Genomic DNA, 25,101 nt, shown 5'->3' with positions numbered 1-25,101 from the left:
TGGCTAAAGAGAGCATCCTCTTGATTATGCCATCTATTCCTCAGCTCTGTGCCTCAGCTCCAAATGCCATCATTATCATTCCTTGCAGACTAGAAATTACAAACATCTCTGCCCTTTCTTGTAAAGAGATTGCTTCTAGGCCCCAGAGCAGGAGAAAGACCTATTCATTCAGCTGGCCTAACTAGCTTGTTCTGGAAGTCATTAGATAACTTGGAGCAATATATTGAGATATACTCTTATGAACTCCCAATTTCCTCAAATGCTGAAAGGTTCCAGGGGCTATATGCAGGGCCAGCGCCAGGCATGACTACGCCCTTGGGCACCAGCCTGCCCCGGGTGTGCGGTTCCTGCCTGTTCCACCTACCTCTCTCTTGTCTTCGTAGCTGTGCGCGCAGAGCTGCCTTCAACCAAGATGGCGGCAGAAGCTTCTCTAAGGGGCTCATGCCCCCCCATCTTGATTGATGGCACACATGTGCAGTATGCTATGTGTGCGCACATGCCTGCCATTAACCAAGATGGCAGTAAGGGTCTCAGTCCCTTAAAGAAGCCTCCTCCACTATCTTGGTTGATGGTAGCTCTGCGTGCGCAACGCGCGCAGCAGCAAAGACAGGAGAGAGGTAGGTGGAGTAAGTGAACGGGAGGGTGGCCTGGAAACTCCCTCCCTGCAATCCACGGCAGGGACCCTGCCGCAGATCGTGGAAGGTGAGCACTACTCTCCCACCCTCTGGGCCTGGCTTTGGCCAGGGCCTGGCCTGGCTGCTCTTTGGTGCCGGCCCTGGCCATATTACCTAGGATTAGCTTCATCTTCATTGTGCTCTCTCTCTCTCTCTCTCTCTCTCTCTCCACCACCATCACCTCTGCTGTGTTCTAAACTGCTGTTCTCATACATCTCAGATCAGCCCCTTCCCTTAGCTGAAGGATCACTTTCCCCAGCTAACACTGATGGCTAAGACTCAAAAAGGAACTCTAGGTATTGCACCCAGTAGCAGTCTTTGAAGACTTATCACCCAACCACCCAGGGCCATTAAGAAGCAATCACCCTAAAAAAGATGGCGATGAAGGCAACACAGGGTTCCCAAGCATATATTTTCCTCATAAGAGGAGAATCATAGGTAACCCTTTGTCATGACCCCAAACCTGGCCCCTTGCACTACCCTGAGGAGGATGCAGATGAGGGAGAAATCCAGGCTACTCTTCTTGGGAGAAGCCCTCAGCACCTTCCCTGGGCTTTCCCAGCCTGAAGTCATAGCTCTCCCACTTTCTTCAGATTTGGAGGATGAGTGTCCAATAACATTCTGATTCTCTCCATAGAGCAGAAGTCAGCACCTACAGAACTGGACAAGGACCTTTTAAGTCCGCAGAGCCAGCTCCTAAAGGAGACAGGGCCAAGTATGGCACAGGCATTGCCAGTCTACACTAGGTTTCAGATGACCACAGCTATCTGCTGAGACAACATATGTAGCTCAGCCAGCAGGGCCAACTGTGAGTTTACCTGCTTAGAGAGACCTGCCTTTGTTCGGACATGCCTTGACTTTACCTGGAGTTGACTTGACCTGCTTGGAAAAAGCTATGTTTATTGGCTCCACTTCATCTGTGAACTCTAAGCCTCAGCAGAAACAGTTGCTCTTTTCCGATACTTCTCCTACATATGTCACACACTTAACGGCACTTTAAAATCATTTCCCCCTCACCAGGACTGACAGTTCAGCTGAATTAAAAATTACAGGGGAGGATTTACAGGCAGCATACGCAGGCACAGAAGGGTTAAGCATCCCTCCCCCTGTCTGATTTTACCCTACAAGTGCCTCCTTCATCCCAGCATTCATGTTGCTTCAGCTACTGCAGCATTGAGAACCTACATTTGCCAATGGGTAGTTCTCCTGTTACTCAACAAACACAGATGGGTGACAAATTCTGAATGAGCAGGATGAAGGATCTTGCCTATGCCACTGATAGAAACTATGACAGGTCCACTGAGTTCTTGTTTTCAGGTTCAAGAGAGCATGTATATGTAAATTAAGAGGAAGAGAATGAGGACCACAAGAAATAAGAAAAAAAACATTCCTTTCTGGTGGGAGAAGAGTAGTAAGGATAATCTACCTCCCAGTCCTTTGAATCAGGCTTGATGAATGCTTGATATCCATGAGCAGAATGACTATTTGAACCTTAACACAATCTATTGTTGAGTAATCTTAACATAGGATTTTTCCCCATCAGTAAGTATATTGTTATCTATTGGCTACTTCCACAAGAAATTCCCAGGGCAGGGCAACATAATTCCTTTGGGATAAGAACACAGTTGACACTTACGGCATCTCTATTTATTTACAAATATAGATTCAAGCATGAAGGAGAAGACAGGCAACCAAGGTTCATCCTGTTTGTTTCCCATACTCTGAGCATTAGTATATAGACATGAAAAACCATGAGATTTATCATCTGGCTTCCTTCCTACATTTTAATGACTATTATTGGGCCCCATTAGAGAGTTCTCTGAGTTCCTGTTATGTGCACAAGCCTTCGTCAGTCATTACTGCCAAGTCTACATCTCCCTCCCCCTTAGGATTCACTTTACAGTCCTCGTGATGAAGTTCTCCATGCTTTGGCCAAACATATTCTTCCCAGTCCTTGTAAAGTGCAACCCATCCCTTGCCAGCAGTGCATCTTCCAGGAAGGGTAGCCCATGGTCCAAGAATCCAAATCTCTTGTGTTGGCACCACCTTAGTAGCTAGTCATTCACCTGGAGCATTTTCTTACCCTTTCTGCTCCTCTTCTTACTGGAAGGATTGATGAGAAAACTACCTGGTGATGTCATCAGACTGTGCAGCTCCATGTCCCTGGCTGATATGATTGGCTAGTGGAAGCAGGGAGAAGCACTCTGTGATGTTGTCATGTCCATGTTCTGTCTCTATGAGATATCACAAGGAAGTGAGAGTTAAAAGGTATGGAGAATTAGTACCTCTGTGTCACATTGACAAACTACTAAGAAGTTGGTAACTTCACCATATGTCTGAGCAAAGCCTCTCTCATTGGGTTAGTATTAGTTGAAAATTATATTTTATATTTGATTGACATGGAGCCCATAGGATAGGGTGGGAAAGAAATGGGAATAAATTGCTCCAGAATCAGCAATGGCTTTCTACAGTGAATACGATGAGTGAAACATCTAAGTCAAGAAAATAATATAAAAAAATTCCCAGAAGCAGCTAACATAAAAAAACAAGCCTATTTATAGACCTTAGTCATGAACTTCCTTCACTTCCTATTTAGTGCAAAGAGTATCAATTAAGTGTCAATACAGTGTAGATGTAATGTGGAACCACTGGTGAAAGGAAGGACCACATACAGAGCATCAGCAACACATTCCATTTATGTTTAAGCTTAGACAATTGGCAAACGGCAAAATGTGTGATTACTTCCACCGTGGAAGTGATATTGAACTCTGCTGGCAAAGTCAAGAGTGGAAAGGTAGAGTGCAGACTTGCACACTTTGGAAATAGCAAACAGCAAAGTACAGAAGTAATATCCTTTTTCCAGTTGTGGTCCCAGCATTTAGGAAGAAATTAGCATTGCAGTTCAACTTGTGCTTAGCAGCACTTCTAACATAACACTTCAGAGACGAGCCTCTGAAGACCCATGTTTCACAATGTGTACAACTGTTACTTAGGAATGGTTATATCTTCATCTGTCTCATTGCCCCCCCCCAAAAAAAGGAACTTTGAAAATTGTTGTGGTAGCTTTTTGAACATGCCTCAGAAGTGATACACATGTAGTTATTACTGATTTTAAGTGACACCTTCATGCATCTTGTCATTGACCTCATGATGCATATTTCAAGTAGCATAAGAAGCAGCTATGAGTGTACTTGGAAAAAAACAGAATATTTTACACTAAAAAGAAAGAATTCCCTGCCCAGGGACTTGGTGCTTCTTCCCCTAAAAAATAAGCACTGGGAGAGAGCTAGATGTGAGAATCACAGAGGATTGGGCCCAATGGGAACACAGTGAAGTGACAATAATAAGATGAGATAATAATAGCTATTCTTTTAAAATTACAATTATCTCAATGCGAAGGTTTAACTTGTTAGAAAATGGAGGAATGGAATGGTGTTACAAGCTGCACCTTATGACTTCAAGAGAAGTCAATAAAAGACATTCAGCAGGTATCATTGGCAAATGATTGGTATCACTGGGCTCCTTCTAGGACGAAGGGCAGGATATAAATTTAATAAATAAATAAATAAATAAAGCTGATATTTATAACAAGATATTCAGGGAATCTAGGTGTGACAAAAATATAGATGATTATATTGATGTAACCATCTTGATGATAGCGATGAAGATATACCAGATGTCAGTCTCCTCTGTGCCAGGCCAAAATGGTTAATCAGCTGAGCTATTCCTGATCAGCCATTGTGAAAATTTCCCCATTCTGTTGTATTTTTATGGATGCCAGCTGCAATGCGTATCTCAAGGTGGGACTTAAGAAGTTGCTTAAACTATGACCAAAGGCCTTATGTGGGAAAATGACATTGCTTAGGAAATAGGATGGCAAATAGCTTCGGCAGTTCATAGTCACCAGATCAGAAGCTCCCACCTCTGGACTGCTTAAGCATATGAAGAGCCAAATGTCGCCTTGGTTTTGGCAAAATCTAAATCTACCATTGCAGGTTTGACTGTGACCTTCCTGTTGCCTTACTCATAAGTTGATGACACATATGAATAGGGTGGTTGACTCTATTGCCACTCCAATCAAGTATGAATTGAGGAAAGCAGCTGTGAAACATATATGGTATTCCTCTCACTAACATCATATGCTCCAAGGGAAAGCTGGCCCTGGCATGAGTGATCATATTATATACCCCTTCCACATTGCTCTTCACATCTCAGATGTTACAAGAGCTGCATGGTATGTGATCACAGAAAGGTAAAAACCATGTGAGTACAATAACAATTGGTCTTCACTCTTGCTCCTGCTTACCCCAAAATGTTCCCATCATGCATATTTGGGGATTGGTATAACTTTTTAGCCCAGAAGGACTTCTTTCTGTCCCATATCACCACATCTGGCTCCTGTCCTGTAGCACTTCCAAATCCTATCCTCATATATTGCTCCTTCCTCCTCTATTCTCAAAGGCTTGGATGGAAATTTACAGTGCAATCTTAAACATGTCTACATCCCATTGTTTACTGGAGCTTACTTCCAGGTAAACAGGTATAGGATTTCAGCCTAAACTAGTTAAAATTAATGGGCACTAAGGCTGTGGGCACACTAGTTGCTTCAAAAGCAGCGAGAATGGTTTTTCTGGCTGTATTTGAAGTGACTCTTTCCCTGGCTGGACACACCTCCCTTTCCCACTGCTGACTTCAGACCTTTCAGCACCACCAACAGCAAAGTGTTCGGCCAATCACTTTCTCTGCCAGAGCCTACAGCAAAGTGTTTCCATTGGCCACATCTGGAGTGGCACTGGGTTGATCTACCAATCAGTTGTGAAATCTGTCTGAACCTGACTTTTTTTAAAAAAGCACTTGAGCTGATCCGACCAAGTTTTAGGCAGAATTTCCCAAACTTTGGGTCCCCAGATGTTGCTGGACTACAGCTCTCATCAGCCCCAGCCAGCATGGCCAATGATCAGGAGTTATGGGAACTATAGTACAACAAAATCTGGGGATCCAAAGGTTGGGAAAGGCTGTTTCAGAGTAACAAGGGGTGAAGTTTGACTAGCGTTGTGTGCTCCTGTTTTCAGAAAACAGAGGTGGCAATGCATTGGAACCAGAACAATAGTAAGTGTATCTCTGTGGCTAACTTAATTTGGATCCAATCCCATGTACCAATGCTGATTATGAAATATCATAATTTTATAAAAACCCAGAATTCTGAGAGTTAGTGGTTCTTCCTTCCTCTGCCTGAATTCTTCTACCTCGTATACTATCTCTGCAATTGTCACTTGACTTTTTGGATACACATCAACCACTCCATGTCTACAAAGAATCTATCAGATGTTCTGATGCAATTGTTAGATGCAAATATATTCAGCGCCAAAAAAGTATACTGGCCCACTCCAAGATTCAAGATACATTGCATTTGTACAACTTGACTTCTTCCTTGCCCTCTCTTTGTACACTTTACATCATGGTATTTAGGAATGATGATGAGAACCACTTCATTTTACAGTATAAATAAGTTGATTATGCCCTAACCATACCCATAATTCTAACCCTAACCCATAATTGCTACTTTCATAGTAGCATAAGCCTGCCATCACAGAAAGCCATAAAAATTAGCTCTTCTCCCCTAAATATTATCCATGATCGTTCAAGCTACAATCTGTTAACTGCTTGTCTAGAACTTTTGTGCTTAGTAACATCTCAGCTGAAATCAATGGGACCAACCTAATTTAAATGAGAGTACTCTGGCTTGTTTTTCATCCACTAAGGGAAAAAACTGTTACAAAATACTAGCAGTCCCTACAACTTAATCCCCAAACTAGTCCATTTCTACTATTCTAACACTAAAGATACATTCTAATGCTAAATATATGTTTACTTGATAAGTTTTCTAATTTGGTGTGAATAGTGTTGTTGTTTGTTTTTCTCCTTTTAAGGTATTGATGACCTTCTGTGATTATTAAAGATTATTAAAGAGCACAATCAGCTATAAATAACTAGCAGCCTTGTACCTGGGTTACCTGAGAATTCTAAGAAACCAACAATCAGTGCAGTTTTGAAACCAGAGGTTAAAATCAGGGCAGTTTTGAAAGATTCAGTCTGCCATCTTGATTAAAAATGGCACACCATTATATCCAAACATAGACAAAAACTTGTTCCTTGATCTCAGGAACCACTATGCAAAATCTGGTTATTATGCTATGTTAAGAAGTGTCCAAATACATAGTGAACAAACAACTTCCCAAAATATATAGTAGATGGGGGAGTTTGACCCAACTTATAATTAGTTGGGGAGAAGATATAATTAGTTTAATTGTAGACTTTTCATTGTTTATGCTATGTCCAAAAGGGCTAGGTTTGATGCTTTGCAAGAAGTTGCTTTCATAAATAAGAACAGAAGAAACACAATATCCTGGAGATATATATGTACCGTAAGTCATAGTTATGTTCGCTGCATGTTTTGAATACAGGAAGCGAGGGTGCTGTTGTGCCAAGAAGAAAATGCATAGCTCAGCAGCCAAGCTATGCGAGTAGATGACTGGAGCAGTTAATGCAGTTTACCATCCACAGTCTGGGCATTTCCCCTCTGTGTGTCTTCTTGTGGAAAACTAGGCTATGCTTTTCAAGGAATGCCTGTGTGCTCATCTTTAATGGAGCTTCTCAATGGACCAAGGACTGGCATCTAAGAGAGTATTTGCTTAACTTGCATAGCTTTCAAGAGCAGAGCAGGGCTGACCTCCATGCAGAACACTTTCTACCAGAACTAGCTCTATATATTCCCATTCACTGGAAAATGAATACCATAGGCTTCCCTGTATTCGCCTTTACTACCTTACTCTGGGAAGCTTCTTCAATGAACAATAAATGGCTCACAGGCCACTCCCAAATATCTGCTGCCCTGCCAGATTTCTTTGTGCCAGGAGATGTGGTAATTGGAGTAGTCTCCCCTGTACATACAAATGTGTCCCCCATAAAAACAGATTTCAAAAGTCAGCCAGAGGCAGATCGTTGCAAGGGGTAAGTCTCATTTCCAGTACGCTTCTGATGTTGGGGTAGAAAATTAATGTAGATAAAGAATAATTCATGGAAAGGAAAACTGTGGCTATTATAAAAAGTGAAGGAAACACTGTCCTGCCAGAAAGGTTAAGGTTGAAATCCAATGTAGTGTCTCACTCTTTCTGCAAGACAGGGATGGGGAACCTGTTGTTGGACTACAACTCCCATCATCCCTGACAATTGGCTATGATGACTGGGGCTGAAGGAGTCCAACAATATATGGAGGGCCAGAGGGCTCTTTACTGCTCTAAGATGGCATTTGTTGGAGCTATCCCATTTTATCTTCAAAGCAGCTCTGTTGAGGTTAGGTTGAGAGTGTGTGACTCGCCCAAGGTCACTAATTGAGCTTCACAGCTGAACTGGGATTAAAACCCAGTGCTGAAGTCCCACACTCTGTCCAATACACTAGCCACCCTTCACACAGTCATCATGTCAGCTATCACTAACATTTGAGCCCAAGAAGATCAGCTCTAGAAAACAACCTTGTGCCCTCCCTTTCTTCAGCTTGCATTGTAGTCTCAGAGCAGGAGAGTTATATCAACACGTTGCCCACATGAATAAAGGTAGAAACACACTCACTGTTCTGCCAGTTCCAGTGCATCTCTACCTCTCTTCTGAATATGGGGGCACACAATGCTAGTTAGGCCCTCCCCCTTTTTACTGTAACATCTGGTGGGAGCCATTTGAGTGCAGGTTTTTTAAAATTCAGCTTTAAAGATATTTTACAGCTGAATGGCAGATCAATCCGTTCCCCTTCCAGGTGTGGCTAATGGAAACGCTTTGCTCTGGTGACTCATGTAATCGCAGCCTCAGTTCAACCATGTTTTCCTCTCAAACTTTTTTTCATTTGAAATGGAGAAAGTCACAGGCTTACTTGATTAAGATCAAATTCATGTTAGATTTATAAGAATGAAATTGAAGGAGCTGGGTGGCTTGAACTGAGGAACAGTTCTTGTGTTTAAATGACCATTTCCTGTGTGTGTGTCCTTCAAAGGAAATATCTGCTCAGAGAAATGCAAACAGTGCTCAAATCTTTCTTTTCAGATTCCAGGTAAAGTTTTTCCATAATGTTCTGGCCATTCTCTTTGCCCTTTCAGAAGTGAATAAGGACCCCAGCGTGCTATGGAACATCACAGTGGGCCTCCAGCTTTATGACTCATGCATCTCACCAGCCAAAGCACTGAAAGGTGCCCTTTCTCTCCTGTCAGGCCCACAAGAATTGGTGCCTAACTTTGGCTGCAGCTCTCAGCCTTTGCTTCTCGGTATCATTGGTGCAATGACCTCCACAGAGTCGGAACCCATAGCACAAGTGCTCTCCCGGTACAGAGTCCCTCAGGTAGGCAGCATACCTAGGAAAAACAATCATATATCCTCCTAAATGATCTCAGCTTCAAAAAGTGATCAAATGTGTTTGTCAAGCCATTTGCATCAACTGCTGTAGAGCTATTACACACACTTATGTGCTTCCACAGCTCACATTCTTTTTCTGCAACTGGCATGTAACCCTGTGAGTTGTTATTATCATCATTTATTCATATAGCACCATCAGATGCACATGGCACTGCACATAAAATAAAACAATAAAAACAAGTCCCTGCCTAAAAAGGCGTACAATCTAAATAGTTAGCAGGAGGTTTGTTTTCTGTGATGCGTAGGGACCTTGGACTCTGAGAAGTGTATATATTGTGTTCCTTTTTCAGAATATTCTAAGGATAAATAATATGTGATTTTTATTGTTAAGAATAAGTGCTTAATAAATTGATAGACTGCTTATAACACATATTCTAAAGAGACTAGAGTTAACATAAGTAGAGAAAAGGGGCTTTTTCTTAGAATAGGACATCTGTCTGAAGTTCAAATAAAAGCAGCCAGAACAGACAGTTTGTGGTCAAGTTCCACTTCAAAATAGAAAGGGGATTTACACTTGACTAATTCAGCTGATGTTTTTAGTCCTTGATTGCTTTGCTTGATGTAAAGGGAGTTTTTATGCTTAGTTAATGAGGAGGGGAGGGGAGCAATATACCATATATGGGAAATAATAAATAAGGGTATAAGGTAGCCTAAAACTGAGGAGTGGGAGATGTAAACAGGGGAGGAGTTTCATGTGACAGGGACAGGCGGCTCTGATAGGTTGTAAACCCTGTAGTACTCTGTCCAATGAGGAGGCAGGGGAGGGAACCATAGCGTCGGGCTAGGGGATAAAAGTTTGTACCAATGTCATGTTGGGTGTGCCTACCTTCTGGTAGACACCCGCTCTTGCAAGAACGAAATAAAGCTTTGAAACTGCTTCACAATTGTCTCTGTCGTGGGTCTTCCACAGGGGACCTTTTTGGGGTCTCATAAGGGATTTTTTCCCTTAAGGAAAACCACGTTTCTTACAGACTTTCTTCCCAAAACCTTCTTCCAACATCAAAATAGAGTCTCTATCACTTATTATAGGAATGGGGAAAGTTCCCTTCCTACATAATTTCACACATCCTGGCTGCTAAATGTGAGGAACAGTTCATCATTATCAACCATGTCCTAAGGTGGAGTGTGCTGAAGTGCTCAGGGTACTCCAGCTCTTAATTCCAAAGCTCTCCAAACAACTCCGCAGTTTGGTCAATGAAAAAAAATTGATCTTGACAAATCACATAACTGGTTTAAAGACAAAATGTAAATAAGACAACTCAGTGCTGCAATCATCGCTTGACGAAATAGAAGATGGTTTTTAGCTGACCAGCCTTAACATGTGTATTGTTTTGCTTTATAGTAATGTAGGCAAGCAAATAATAATAGATACAAATATTTGTTAGGAGTACCATGTTGCAATCTATAGATCTGCCCGCCTGTTATGTATAGATTTATTTATTTATTATTTGATTTATATCTCACCCTTCCTCCCAGCAGGAGCCCAGGGCGGCAAACAAAAGAGCTAAAAACACATCAAAACATCATAAAAACAGACTCTAAAATACACCAAAACAAAACAACTTTAAAAACATTTTTTTTAAGAAAAGCTTTTAAAACATCTTTTAAAAAGGGTTAAAAAACATATTGTTTTTTTAAAAAAACATATTAAAAAGCAATTCCAACACAGACGCAGACTGGGATAGGTCTCAACTTAAAAGGTTTGTTGAAAGAGGAAGGTCTTCAAAAGGTGCCGAAAAGATAACAGAGATGGCGCTGTATGTAGCTGTAATACTGTGGTATCAGTCAGCATAAGATTCTGTTATGTAATGCTGCCCTGGTACGTTCAAGCAGGCTTATTCCTCAGCAAGCATGCATAGAAGTGTTCTGTTCTCAGTTTCTGTCCCTCTCCATCCTTTGCTTTTCTCGGCCATCATGGCTACTTCAGATTGTAAGCCTGTGAGCAAGGACTGTGTCCACTTGTTCTATGTGCCATATTTAGCTCCTGGAGTCACTTAGGAACATAGGAATCTATCTTAAACTGAATCAGTCCATCTAGCTCAGTATTGTCTACACTGACTGGCAGTGGCTCTCCAGAGTTTCAGACACAGTTCTGTCCCAGCCCTCCCTAGAGATGCTGGGGATCAAACCTTGGACCTTCTGCATGCACAGCAGATGCTCTATCACTGAGCTACGTTGAAACATGTATTTCATTACTAATTTTATCTCTTATTTATTATTATGAAGTTCAGCTACTGTGTATCTCCTTTCCTTGTGTATCCTTCAAAAATCCTGTGATGAAAGGGATGGCTTTTTCAATTATTATTCCAGTCATAATGGTGAGTGATGCTGACAATATGGTGACCAAATCAGGACAGATAACAAGCCCCAAGAGAACATGCAGTAAGGGATAAGACTCAAAATACTGACGGAGATCCTGATAATCTATGGTTCTCCGTTTTATCTCCCAGATCAGCCATGGTGCTCAACATCCCAAGTTTTCTGACCACTTCCATTTCCCATCGTTCCTTCGCACTGTGCCCTCCAGCAGTCATCAACCCGCTCTGCTCGCACAGCTTTTGCAGCACTTCAGTTGGACGTGGGTTGGCCTGATCAGTTTTGGCAGTGGCACTGCTGAAATAGAGGATGCACTGAAAAAGTATTTGACACAAACTGGGGGCTGCCTTGCCCTGTCCAGCACAATCCGCAACCCAAATTCATGGCTGGAGATCAGTGCAGTGCCAAAGGATATTGGGAACTCATCAGCAAGCATTTTCTTATGCCACTGCTACCACATCCACTTTAGGCTGCTTGCTAGGGCACTACATGCGCAAAACATTACCAGCAAGACATGGATCTTGACAACTAGTTTTACATGAACCAAGAGATGTTCACCAAGGAGATGTTACAGCTCCTGAATGGGAGCCTGGACCTGAGGATTCATTCTGATAAAATTCCAGGTTTTGATCGTTTCCTGGCCACCCTTCACCCTGCTGCTTATCCCAACAGCCATTTGGTGAAGTTGCTCTGGCAAAATATATTTGACTGTATTTGGCCAGGTTTAGAAGAAACTGATGGAAGAAATAGACCCCAATCCTGTACTGGGGTAGAGGAAATGGATGCCAGGCACTTGCTCTGTTTTGATCTAGAGAATTGGGTTGCCACATATCAAGCTTACCTTGCAACCAGAGCCTTCATCACAGCCTATCACAGCATGATATCATGCACACTAGGCAAAGGGTCTTTCATCAGTAGGACATGTGCCACAACTAAGGATTTCCAGCCATGGCAAGTGAGTCAACTATCCCTTTCCTTTTCCAGACTCGGTTGCTATTTGTGCAGAGTTAAGTAGAATTTGGTTCTGGGTTGGAATAACTTTACAAAAATTAACAGTCTTAAAAGAAGAGAAGGCTCTCTGGAGAACATTGCTTACTAGGAGCAGTGTTACTGTCAACGAGTCAGGACCAGAAGCCTCAAGGGCCTCAAACCATGCATGCTTTTTGTTACTTAGCGAGACTTGCAAAAACATGCACGTTGGGGGCAACAATGGTACTTCTGTTCCAACTGTCTCTGTCCATCCAGTCTGCACCATTTAGGTCAGCTCAGGACTGGAATTTTCTCTATGTGTGAGTACAACATATGCACAGATCTTAATTTGCTCTAGGTCAGCCTTTCCCAATGTTTGGGTCCCCAGATGTTGTTGGACTACAAATCCCATCAGTCCCAGCCAGCATGGCCAATATTCAGGGATGATGGGGATTGTAGTCCAGCAACATCTGGGGACCCAAACACTGGGAAAGGCTGCTCTAGGTTATGCCTCCTCACTTTTACATGTTGTACCAGTAAATCTCATATTGATGGATCAGGCAGCAGGAAATACAGTGGACTATCTGATCACATAATGATTCTGCCAAAGGCTGGTTCTTATTGAGCGTTTCCAGTGAAGAGGTGAATGATTAGTGGTGTCTCCTTGATATTAAGTCTGTATGCAAATGGCCTTCTGAAATTCTCCACCCTATTTGTGGGTAGAGAAATAGGGGGAAGAGCAGTCATTTCACTGAATTTCTCCAGGGGAAGGAGAACATCTCCAACAAATTCCCAGTGGAGAAGCTCACCGTTACAAGTGGCAGTGTAACACAGCTTCTTTCTTTTTTCCTAAGGAGTTTTAGGGGTGGGGGCAGAGCTTGGAAAAGTTACTTTTTTGAACTACAACTCCCATCAGCCCAATCCAGTGGCCATGCTGGCTGGGGCTGATGGGAGTTGTAGTTCAAAAAAGTAACTTTCCAAGCTCTGGGTGGGGGAAGGTTGCTACCACTGCAAATGGCAAAAGCAGCAACTGTGTTGGCAGCCTGGCCACCATTTTGTATCCTCTACAATGCTACCCCAAGTCTACCACCATTTTCAAACATGGGGGGGCATTTAAAAAAATGCTGGAGAATATTCTGCAAAGTGAGCTTATTTTTCTGGGGGAGACATGAGAAAAAAGAAAAATATCAGAAATACTTGCACCCAAATGTATTCTGTGATATTTTGGTTCAGATCTAGTTGACACATTTCAGATACTATAGAGATAAAAAGCTTTGAAAGAGCCAGAAGATGACTGGACAGATATACAGACATGTCTCCTCCTCATTACCAATGCAATTCAAATAACATATACTAGCAGACTCATATCTGATGTTGCTTAGGAATTCTAAGCAGGGCTAGTGCCAACAGGTGGCCAAGTTGGTCCCTGGCTGAGGGCCCCTGCAGCCCAGAGGAGCCCTTAAAGGGCCCCTCCTTAGAATGGGAGGGTAGTGCTCCTGTTCTGTGATCCACAGCAACTTCCACTCTCGATCCTGCTTCGGATCGCAGAAAGGGAGCTCCCATGCACCTCCACAATACAGTCAGTGTAGGCTTCAATAAGCCCGCATGCATGCGCTATCTCAGTCTTTCATCCCTGTGAATGACACGAATGCCGTGCATGTGTGCCTGACATCAACCAAGATGGCAGTGGGGGCTTCCCTAAGGGGGCTGATGTCCCTGCTGCCATCTTGGTTGATGGCATGCATGCATGCATGCAGTATGTACGTCCCTGCCATCAACCAAGATGGAGGCAGAGGTTTTCCTAAGGGGCTGATGAGCTGGCTGCCATCTTGGTTGATGGCAGGCATGCATGCGCAGTGCACACATCATTCACAGGGATGTGAGAGGTAGATGGGACCCGTGGGCAGGCTTATTAGCCCTATGCTGCTTGTATGGGGAGTTGGGATATGACATCACAGGCTCGGGGCAGGCTGGTGCCCGACGGGCCAGTAATGCCCGGCACAGGCCCTGATTCTGAGAAACAAAAAGCTGTGCAGTTTTAAAGGTACATTCCACTATCTTGATTCAAAGAGGTGTCCAATTGTATCCAAACATAGATGAAAACTTGCTTCTTGGCTTCTGGATCTCAGAAACCATCATGCAAATTTTTGTTAAAATTACTACAGTTTGTAAAGGTACAGTCCACTGTCTTGATTCAAAATGTCTTGCACCCGAACATAACCAAAAATCTGCTCCTTGATCTCAGGAAGGATAATCATCTCAGGAAGGAACACAGCATGCAAAATGTGCCTGTGATTCTTAAGAGGTGTCCAAATGCATAAAGAAGAAACAACTTTCCAAAATATATAGTAGATGAACATGCTGTGCTTTCCCTGTTCAGGAGGAAAATTAATTTCTGCTAGTTCACTGATGCCTATTCCTGTCAAGACTTTATGAATTCATCTGGTTGTATTGGCATGCAGCAAACATGCACAATCAGCTTCATACAGATATAATCACGTCTTCCTTTTCCCCTGATATTTTAGGTCCATCACTACGTAAAGAATATCAACTTCACCACTTCATCAGATGAGATTTTTTTTAAGAATGGTGAGGTTCCAGCTGCATATGATATTATGAACCTTCAGATTTTGCCCAATGGCTCCTTGCGGGTTGTGAAAGTTGGAGTTTTTCATTCCAGATCTCAGCTGAGGAAAGAGCTTGTGATTCAAGACAGTGCCATTAGGTGGGCAGGAAACCTTGCTCAGGTAACTGTCTTGCATATATTAACCCTCTCCCCCTTCTCTAATGAGACATATTTTTCCCCAAGTCCAAATTGATTGCCAGGTTCTCCAATCCCTTTTAAAACAAAAGTCTATCTTCAGCAGCCTCGAGTACAGATGCACTCAGAAGTCGCAAGTCAAGCACTGTAAACTGATTAGCAGACCATTTTTTGATGTTTTGGGAGTCCACTTGAAGCTGTGTACATACCATACATTTAAAGCACATCACTTCCCCCAATGAATCCTGGGAACTATAGATGGGTAAGGTTGCTGGGAAATGTAGGTCTGTGAGGGGTAAACTACAGTTCCCAAGATTCTTTGGGGAAAGTGATGTGGTTTAAATGTATGGTGTGTATGCCAATTGTCTCATCCCACAAAGCATCTAAAAATTTACCTTAGACAAAATGGCAGATTAAAGTCACAAACTTTAGATTTAAGAGCCCCCAACGCCATGCACACAAAAAATCATAACATCGTTTATAAGTAATATTTCTTTAAAAGATTTATAAAGTGCCTTTTTCAGGTAAACACCCTGACAAGCCTGATTCCATACAATATTAAAACACAACAAATAACAGCAATATATTATAAAAGCATCATACTATACCAACACACTAAAATAAAAACCATAAAACCAGCCATAAAAATAAATATAAATGTACTGCCTTCAAGTAGATTCTGACTTATGGCGACCCTATGAATAGGGTTTTCATGAGGCTGAGAGGCAGTGACTGGCCCAAGGTCAGCCAGTGAGTTTCATGGCTGTGTGGGGATTCAAACTGTGGTCTCCCAGGTCGTAGTCCAACACCTTACTTAACCACTACACCAGGCCTGGCAACCAAGCGGTCTTCTGTATCTTTAAAAGTTGTGCAGGGGGAAGGGAGAATTCCACCTTGTGGTTTTTCTCATTATAGTGTTTCAAGAACACCTGCACTTGGCTGACTTTCTCTTCTCCTAAAGATACAGGATCAGTCTTAGGCCCTGAACCTGGCAACCTTATCTGTAACAGTATAAAATATGACATTCTCAGGCAAAAAAAAGTTATGAGACAGTAGACATAAAAACACACACACACAAAGCCTTGACAAACAGCAACAAAAATACTCTGAGCATGAGCATTTTCACATTTTAAATTTTTACTTATTGTTTTTGCTTATTTACTGCCTTGGGCCAGTCCCTAACTCTCAGCCTAACCTACCTCACACACCTATTGTGAAGATACAGAAGACAGAATTAAAATGGCTTCAAAAGGAAACTAAGGCTGCAATCCAATACGTGTCTACTCAGAAGTAAACTTTACTGGGTTCAATGGGACTTACTCCCAGATAAGTGTGTACTCCAATACACACTTGCCTGGGAGTAAGTCCCATTAAACCGAATGGAACTTACTTCTGAGTAGACATGTATTAGATTGAAGGTTAGTCTTTGTACTCTAGGCATCAAATTTTACTTGCCTTAACTAGATTGATGCATTTTTGTACTATAAAGTGTCATATATTTCTCCCCTCCCCCCACAAATTAGTACAGCTTCAAAGCTTCAACCATAATTATCTTGCCTAATTAGTGCAATCCTATACCCTATTTGATTTACCTGGGAGTAAGCTCCATTAAACATTAAGAGACTTACTTCTTAGTAGACTTGTATATAATGTACTGTAAGTTAACTATACAATCATTTTTAACAAGTACTTGGACAAGTGCCTGTTTGGAACTCTTTGTATTTGCCATGAGGAGGGGGATTTTTTAATTTGCACAAAGGAACTTCCAGGGAATACCTTCCTCAGAAGGTGAAGATGCATCCTGGTTGTTAGGAAGAAAGGAAGGGCAAGAAAGAAAGCTGAAAGCAGCAGCTCTTTAGGACCCTGGTTACTTGCTGCTGCAACTTCTGCCTGCCCCTTACTCACCCCCAAGCCATCTCTCTGCTGGTAAGAGAGGGGAGGTGGGGAGGGAGGCAGAGGCCACTGCTCAGAGCTTTGTGCACCACCCACTCACAAGCCATCATCTCTCACCTCCGTAGTTCTTCATGTCCATTCTGCCACTGCCTCCATGCCCTCCAGCTCCTTTCTCCCTCCACTCCATTCTTCTCCACCGCTGCCCATTTTTTCTCCACTCTGCCCCTGTCACGCTCTCCAGCACCTCCCTTGTCACTTCCTAAACACTCATAGAGCATGAGGGAAGAGCGATGCTGCACAGAAGCATGTGGTTTTTATCAACAAATCAGAGGAGCAGTATGTTTCCCCTACTTGTCCCTCCCAAGTAACACCCCAAAGCAATGCTGGAAATACTACAATTACAGCTCAAAAGGAATGAAATTACTCCTCATTCTATTACAATCAAAATGTAAAGGAATTATCCACTCGTTCCTCAGAAAAGTAATAAATTACAAGTAATTAATTTTTCCTAACAAATTACTTCCAAGCTCTGATCCCCAAGCCATCAGTATTTCTGCCCAGGTGATCAGTGCACCTGTCTTGGTATCTTGAGGTTCTTCCTCACAACATGGAAGCTGCATGCAGTGTGTCTTTTGCATATTATCTTATACATATGAACATAAGAAGAGCCCTGCTGGATCTGGCCAAAGGCCCATCTAGTCCAGCATCCTGTTCTCAGTGGCCAGCCTATTGCGCGTGGGAAGCCTGCAAGCAGGGTCTGAGCACAATAGCCTCATGTGCCTTCCCAGCATTGCCTATTTTTATCCACACTTATTTAAGCCAGAGCTTGGAAGTAACTAGTTACAAGTAATGACTTGCTTGTAATTCATTACTTTTTTGAGTAACGAGTGGGTAATTCCTTTACATTTTGATTGTAATAGAACTAGGAGTAATTTTACTACTTTTGTGGAGTAATTGTAACGTTTCCAGAATTACTTTTGGGCATTACTTGGGGGGGGGAGCAGGGGAAGTCTTCTGCTCCTCTGATTTGTGGATGAAAATCATGTGCTTCTGTGCAGTGCCTCTTTTTCCTCATGCTCTGTGAATGGGTAGGAGGCGACGAGGGAGGAAGAGGAGAGTGAGACAGGGTGGAGTGGAGTGGAGAAAACAATTATTTAAAAAAACAGATAGTGGTGGTGAAGAATGGAGTGGAGGGAAAAAGGATCCGGAGGTCAAGAACATGGATAAAGGAGGAGAAGGAGGCAGCAGCAGAATGGAGATAAAGAATTGTGGAGATTATTATTATTATTATTTATTTTATTCAATTTCTATACCGCCCACAGCCAACGGCTCTCTGGGCGGTGAACAGCATAAATTTAAAATACAATATAATAAAATCACATACCAATACCACACACATAACAAAATTCCAAAGACTAAAAACATATTACATAATTGTTCTAGTATACTAAGATGTAATAAATATACTAAGAATATTAAAATATTAAAATATTAAAATGCCTGGGAAAAGAGGTATGTTTTAACCTGGCGCCGAAAAGAGAGCAAAGTTGGCGCCAGGCGCACCTCGTCAGAGAGACTATTCCATAGTTCGGGGGCCACCACTGAGAAGGCCCTAGATCTTGTCGTCATCCTCTGGGCCTCTTTATGAGTCGGTACCCGGAGGAGGGCCTTCGATGTTGCACGCAGTGTACGGGTAGTTTCATATCGGGAGAGGCGTTCCATCAGGTATTGCGGGCCCACGCCGTGTAAGGCTTTATAGGTCAAAACCAACACTTTGAATCTGGCCCGGAAACATATAGGCAGCCAGTGCAAACGGGCCAGAACAGGTGTTATATGTTCGGATCGTTTGGTCCTAGTCAACAATCGGGTCGCAGCGTTTTGCACGAGCTGCAGTTTCTGAACCATCTTCAAAGGTAGCCCCACGTAGAGCACATTGCAGTAGTCCAGTCTTGAGGTTACCAGAGCGTGGATAACTGAAGCGAGGTCGTCGCTGTCCAGATAGGGACGTAGCTGAGCTACCAACCGAAGTTGATAGAACACACTTCGTGCCACCGAGGCTACCTGGGCCTCAAGTGACAATGAAGGATCTAGAAGAACTCCCAGACTACGAACCTGCTCCTTCAGGGGGAGTGTAACCCCGTCCAGAACAGGTTGAATATCCACCATCTGATCAGAGAAACCACTCACTAACAGCATCTCAGTCTTGTCTGGATTGAGCTTCAATTTATTAGCTCTCATCCAGTCCATTATTGCGGCCAGGCAACGGTTCAGTACATTGACAGCCTCACCTGAAGAAGATGAAAAGGAGAAGTAGAGCTGCGTGCCATCAGCATACTGATGACTACACACTCCAAAACTCCTGATGACCGCCCCCAGCGGCTTCATATAGATATTAAAGAGCATGGGGGACAGAACTGATCCCTGTGGGACCCCATACTGGAGAACCCAGGGTGTCGAGCAATGCTCCCCAAGCACTACCTTCTGGAGCCAACCTACCAAGTAGGAGCGGAGCCACTGCCAAGCAGTACCTCCCACTCCCAACTCGATAAGTCGCTCCAGAAGGATACCATGGTCGATGGTATCAAAAGCAGCTGAGAGATCAAGGAGAATCAACAGGGTTACACTCCCCCCATCCCTCTCCCGACACAGGTCATCATACAGGGCGACCAAGGCTGTCTCAGTACCAAAACCGGGCCTGAAACCAGATTGAAATGGATCTAGATAATCGGTTTCATCCAAGAGTGTCTGGAGCTGGTTAGCAACCACCCGCTCTAAGACCTTGCCCAGGAATGGAACATTCGCTACCGGCCTATAGTTATTTAGGTTTTCTGGGTCCAAGGAAGACTTCTTTAGAAGTGGTCTAACAGCCGCCTCTTTCAGGCAGCTGGAGACCACTCCCTCTCGTAAAGAGGCATTTATCACTTCCCTGGCCCAGCCGGCTGTTCCATCCCTGCTAGCTTTTACTAGCCAAGAGGGGCAAGGATCCAGAGCAGAAGGGGTCGCACGCACCAGTCCAAGCACCTTGTCGACTTCCTCAAGCTGCACCAATTGAAACTCATCCAATAAATGAGTAGAAGACTGTGTTCTGGATACCTCATTAGGTTCAGCTGCTATAATATTGGAGTCTAAGTCCTGGTGGATACATAAAATCTTGTCCTGAAAGTGCCTGGCAAACTCATTACAGTGAGCTTCCGATGACTCTATAATGTCCCGAGGACCAGAATGTAATAGCCCTCGGACAACTTTAAAAAGCTCTGCTGGGCGGCAGAGAGATGACTTGATAGTAGCAGCAAAATATTGCTTCTTTGCTGCTCTCACCGCTTCTGAGTACCACTTAGTACAGGCCCTCACCAGTGCAAGATTGAATTTGCCAGGAGTTCGTCTCCATCTGCACTCAAGCCGCCTCGTCTCTTGTTTCATCACTCTCGGCTCCGGGGTATACCACGGAGCTGTATGAGCTCTACATAGGAGGGGGCACGCAGAAGCGATCGTGTCAACGGCCCGGGTCATTTCCATGTTCCACAGTTCAACCAGGGCCTCGACAGGAGCGCCAGTGTTCTCAGCCGGAAAAATCCCCAGAGCCTTTTGAAAACCCTCAGGATTCATCAGTCTCCGGGGGCAGACCAACTTAATGGGTCCCCCACCCTTGCAGAGGGGAAAGGCCACTGCGAGTCTAAACTTCAACAAGCGGTGATCTGTCCATGACAAAGGAATAGATGAAAAATTCCCCAGCTCCAGATCACCCTCAGATGAAAGATGACAACGTACGTGTGTGTGTGTGTGTGTGTGTGTGTGTGTGTGTGTGTGTGTGAGAGAGAGAGAGAGAGAGAGAGAGAGAGAGAGAGAGAAGACTGTGTTTGCACTTGGTACACAAAGTGGCCTCCCCCACCCTCTCTGGCTACTGTGTGGCATATGCAGTATTTTAACTTTTTTGCATCTCAGGGGAAAATGTTTGCTTGAGTGAGTGTCCCTTAGTTGGTGGCAGGGCAGGGTCTGGGAGGTAGTTAAGTGAGAGAGATTATGCTGGCTGGATGACGGGGGGGGTTGCACTTGGTTTGATGTGCAAAGATCTGAGTAGTGGCCTCAGCCTCCCTCCCCACCACCCTTACCAGCGGAGAGACCACCATTGCTATCGTATGGATAAAAAGAATTATTCTACTACCTCTGTATGTGTGTGTTTATTTTAATGTTGTTTTAAGCTACTTAGATGTGCAGCAGCCAAGGCCAGCACCTTGTAGGTGTTTTTTTTAAGTAACTGAAATGTAATTGTAGTGATTACTTTGGAGGAAAAGTAAAGTAATCAGTTATTTTCAGAGCAGTTGTAATTGCAACAGTAATTACTACTTTTTTGGGCCATGTAACTGTAACTGTAATTTATTACTTTTTAAAAGTAATCTTCCAAGTTCTGATTTAAGCTATTTGGATTTCACCTTGTCACTTGAGGTGGTTTACTTTATCACTATATTCCATAAATACAGTATGCTGTATACTTACTATAAATGAATGAATATATTACTACACTCATTCATTTGTTCATTTAGATTTATAACCCACCCTTCCTCCCCAAAAGGAGTCCGGGGCAACTCACAATAATAAAATTACATAAAAACACTTAGGCAAGAAACACAACCTGACGAATATCTCCCCTTTTCCTTTTCCTTTTAGGTGCCCCATTCAATCTGCACAGAAAGTTGTCTCCCGGGATACAGGAAGTTGCCTTTGCAGGGGAAGCCACACTGTTGCTATGACTGTCGACGGTGTCCCAGTGGACAATTTGCCAGTAAAACAGGTAAAGAAGCCTGGAAAATACATATTGTGCCTTTGCTAGGTGAGTGGCTATGCTCCACTTTAACTGATGTTGAGTTTTTGATGGGTAATGATTACTACTGGATGGACAGCCTCCTCATCCCCATCCCAATCCCAGCATCTGAGACAATATGAATCAATTTGAGGCCACAATCTGGACAGCAGCAATAAAAAGGACCACTTCCTGTACTACAATGTCCCACATCCGGCCCAAGTCTTACTGCAGGCTTGAGAAGGCTTCTGATCCTGATTAAAGCAGGAGTAGGGAACCTGTAGCCAGCATAGGGTTGCCAGGTCCATAGCCTGAGACTGATCCTGTATCTTTAGGAGAAGAGAAAGTCAGCCAAGTGCAGGTGTTCTTGCAATACTGCAATGGGAAAAAACACAAGGTGGAATTCTCCCTTCCCCTTGCACAACTTTTAAAGATACAGAACACCTCTTGGTTGCCAGGCCCGGCCTTCTGTATCTTTAAAAGCTGTGCAGGGGGAAGGGAGAATTCCACCTTGTGGTTTTTCCCATTACAGAGTTGCAAGAACACCTGCACTTGGCTGACTTTCTCTTCTCCTAAAGATACAGGATCAGTCTCAGGCCATGAACCTGGCAACCCTAAGCCAGCATAGTCAATTGCCAGAGATGATGGGAGTTGTAGTCCAACAATATCTGGAGGGTCACTCACAGGTTCTCAAACCCTGCTTTAAGAATTACATGGAAGGCATCATTTTGCTCACTGTGCCTTTTTTTCATATCAAAGTGCTACAGCAACAAGACCAGCAAAGCTGCACATGGTGGAAGTTCCCTTTGGGGGTGGGGGAAGCACTGTGCTTCCTTTTCCACTGGATTTCGATTGAAGCAGCATCTCCTACAGCTTATAACGCATGCAGGCAACACATGTCACACTCCTCTGTTGTTTCCAGCACCAGTTAGCTAGTGAGCTAGTTGAAATGGGAAGGCTTTAATTCCATGTAAAAGGTATGCAATGGGATCACTCATTGCATGTCTTCCCCCTTCCCTGCTGCCCAGCTGATTGTGTGTGTGGGCAAAGGTTGTGTGTGTGCATGTGTATATGCAAGTATGTATATATGTTTCGGGGAAGGAGAGTGCACGCCCCACCCATGGCTAGCTCCAGCCCCATCCACCACAGGCAAGAAACCCTGACCCACTGCTCCATGTAGCCCTTGGAGCCAAAATGGTTGCCCAGCCTATGGCTCATTGGAAATAGAAAGAGTCCCTCTGAATGATGGAGGCTTCAAATGACTGAATAATAAATGTGATCCCTCTAGCTACTATATGACTCTATCCCTAATATTATTGTATGCCCTAAAACAGGGGTGGATAATCTGTGGCGCTTCAGTTGTTACTGGGCTACGGTTTCCATCAGCCCCAGTATGGTCAATGGTTAGGGATGAAGGGAATTGTTGTCTGGAGGGCCACAGATTCCACACCCCTACCCTAAAAGGAAGCATATCCTATATGATATGCCAAGAACAGGAGTGTTCACTTCCCAGCATGCACCTCTCTTCTAGACAGTGCCACCTGCTGGGACTGCCTTCCAGGGCAATGGCCTCACGAGCAGCAAGACGGGTGCATCCCAACAATCTTTGATTTTTGTCCTACACGGAAGCCTTGGGTGCAGTGCTGGCTACCTGTGGTTCCTTGCTCTTCTTCCTCTCGCTGTCCATCTTATGGATCTTCATACAGCACCACCACACACCAATTGTCAAGACCAACAATCGTAAGCTCAGCTACCTCCTTTTGACCTCCCTAGCGCTCTGTTTCCTCTGTCCGCTGATGTTCCTTGGACGCCCATCCCAGATCACTTGCTCCCTCCGCCAGGCTGCCTTTGGCCTGGTCTTTGCTGTTTGCCTCTCTGCAACACTGGCCAAGACAGTAACTGTGGTGATGTCTTTCAGAGCTTCCAAGCCTGGCAACTTCTTCCAGCAGTGGGTGGATTACAAGATCCCTAGTGCTAGTGCTCTTTGCTGCTCCCTCGTCCAAGCCACTGTATGTGTCTTCTGGATAACTGTGTGCCCCCCATTCCCATCGCAGAATCCACTACATGGGGCATCTCATGTGACTCTGGAGTGTGACAAAGGCTCCATGGCATTTTTCTACATCATGTTGGGGTACCTGGGCTTGTTGGCCACCATCAGCTTAGGGGTGGCCTTCCCAGCCCGCCGGCTGCCAACAGCTTTTAACGAGGCCCAGCATATTGCCATTAGCATGCTGGTCTTCATTTTTGTCTGGGTCTCCTTTGTGCCATCCTATCTTAGTGCCACAGGGAAGTACACAGTAGCTGTGGAGATCTTTGCCATCCTGGTCTCTGGAGCTGGCTTGATGGTTTGCCTCTTCTTCCCCAAGTGTTACATCATTCTTCTACGGCCTGAGAGGAATAACAGGGACTACCTGATGGGGAGGCAGTTTCCACCCAAAGGAGACTGTGCTTATCCCTCATGAGTTACAAATGGACAGCATGTGTATTTGTTAAAAGCATTTATGTCCCATTTTTCTGTGTATTGACACCATGGGAGGGGTACTGGAAAGAGCCCCTTGTAAAGAGTCCCATATAGCACTCCAAAGTACCAATGATCAGCTGATCATCACCACTTCAGAAAGTCCTTTTGGCCTAGCTCAGCCTCCTTTTTACCTGCCCGACCTGACAGCAAGTGTAGAGCAGGTGGGTGTGGCTTGTCCAAAATGGCTTGTTGGGCCTAATGAGGCCTGTTGTGGGCAGAAGATTCCCCAGTGCTAGTCTACATCCAGAAGGGTACAACGTCAAAAATTAAAATACAGTTAAACAACATACATACTAAAAATGAAGCCATTAATAGAGACAGGGACAGCCCATACATTCACAAATATTTGAGGGGAAATAACTGAGTTCCCATCTTCTCCAGACCGATTTGGGGGGAGGGGGGTTCATGTGGAAAGGAGCAGAATTCCTCCCACCAATATCCAGTGTCACCAGAGAGCGTTGACAGGCCTACTGTGCCCCATGTTGAGGAAAAGGAAGAAATGCTGCCTGGTGCACAGATTCATCCTTGTGATATGAACATTATATTAATGAAGGTCATTTCATTATCAAAAAGATACAGGCAGTGGTTTACTTGTTTAGATGTCCAAACTGAAAATCAGTTTTCACCGGGGAAGTGAGATACCCAGATGAGAAAGCTGTGTTGCTGTCAAAGGTCTTACACAGACACATGCCTTTCAATGGAAATGTAG

The 25,101-nt window shown here is 43.8% G+C and overlaps 1 pseudogene; it reads left to right on the top strand.

Annotated features, from left to right (window-relative positions):
• The first annotated feature begins 496 nt into the window (after positions 1–496).
• LOC133377953 (vomeronasal type-2 receptor 26-like) lies at positions 497–24,333 on the top strand (annotated as a pseudogene).
• The last annotated feature ends 768 nt before the right edge of the window (positions 24,334–25,101 follow it).

The sequence above is a fragment of the Rhineura floridana genome, chromosome 2 (assembly GCF_030035675.1).
Source record: "Rhineura floridana isolate rRhiFlo1 chromosome 2, rRhiFlo1.hap2, whole genome shotgun sequence".
Taxonomy (NCBI): Eukaryota; Metazoa; Chordata; class Lepidosauria; order Squamata; family Rhineuridae; genus Rhineura; species Rhineura floridana.
The sequence above is the reverse complement of the archived record's forward strand: the minus strand, read 5'-3'. Positions and strand labels throughout refer to the sequence as shown.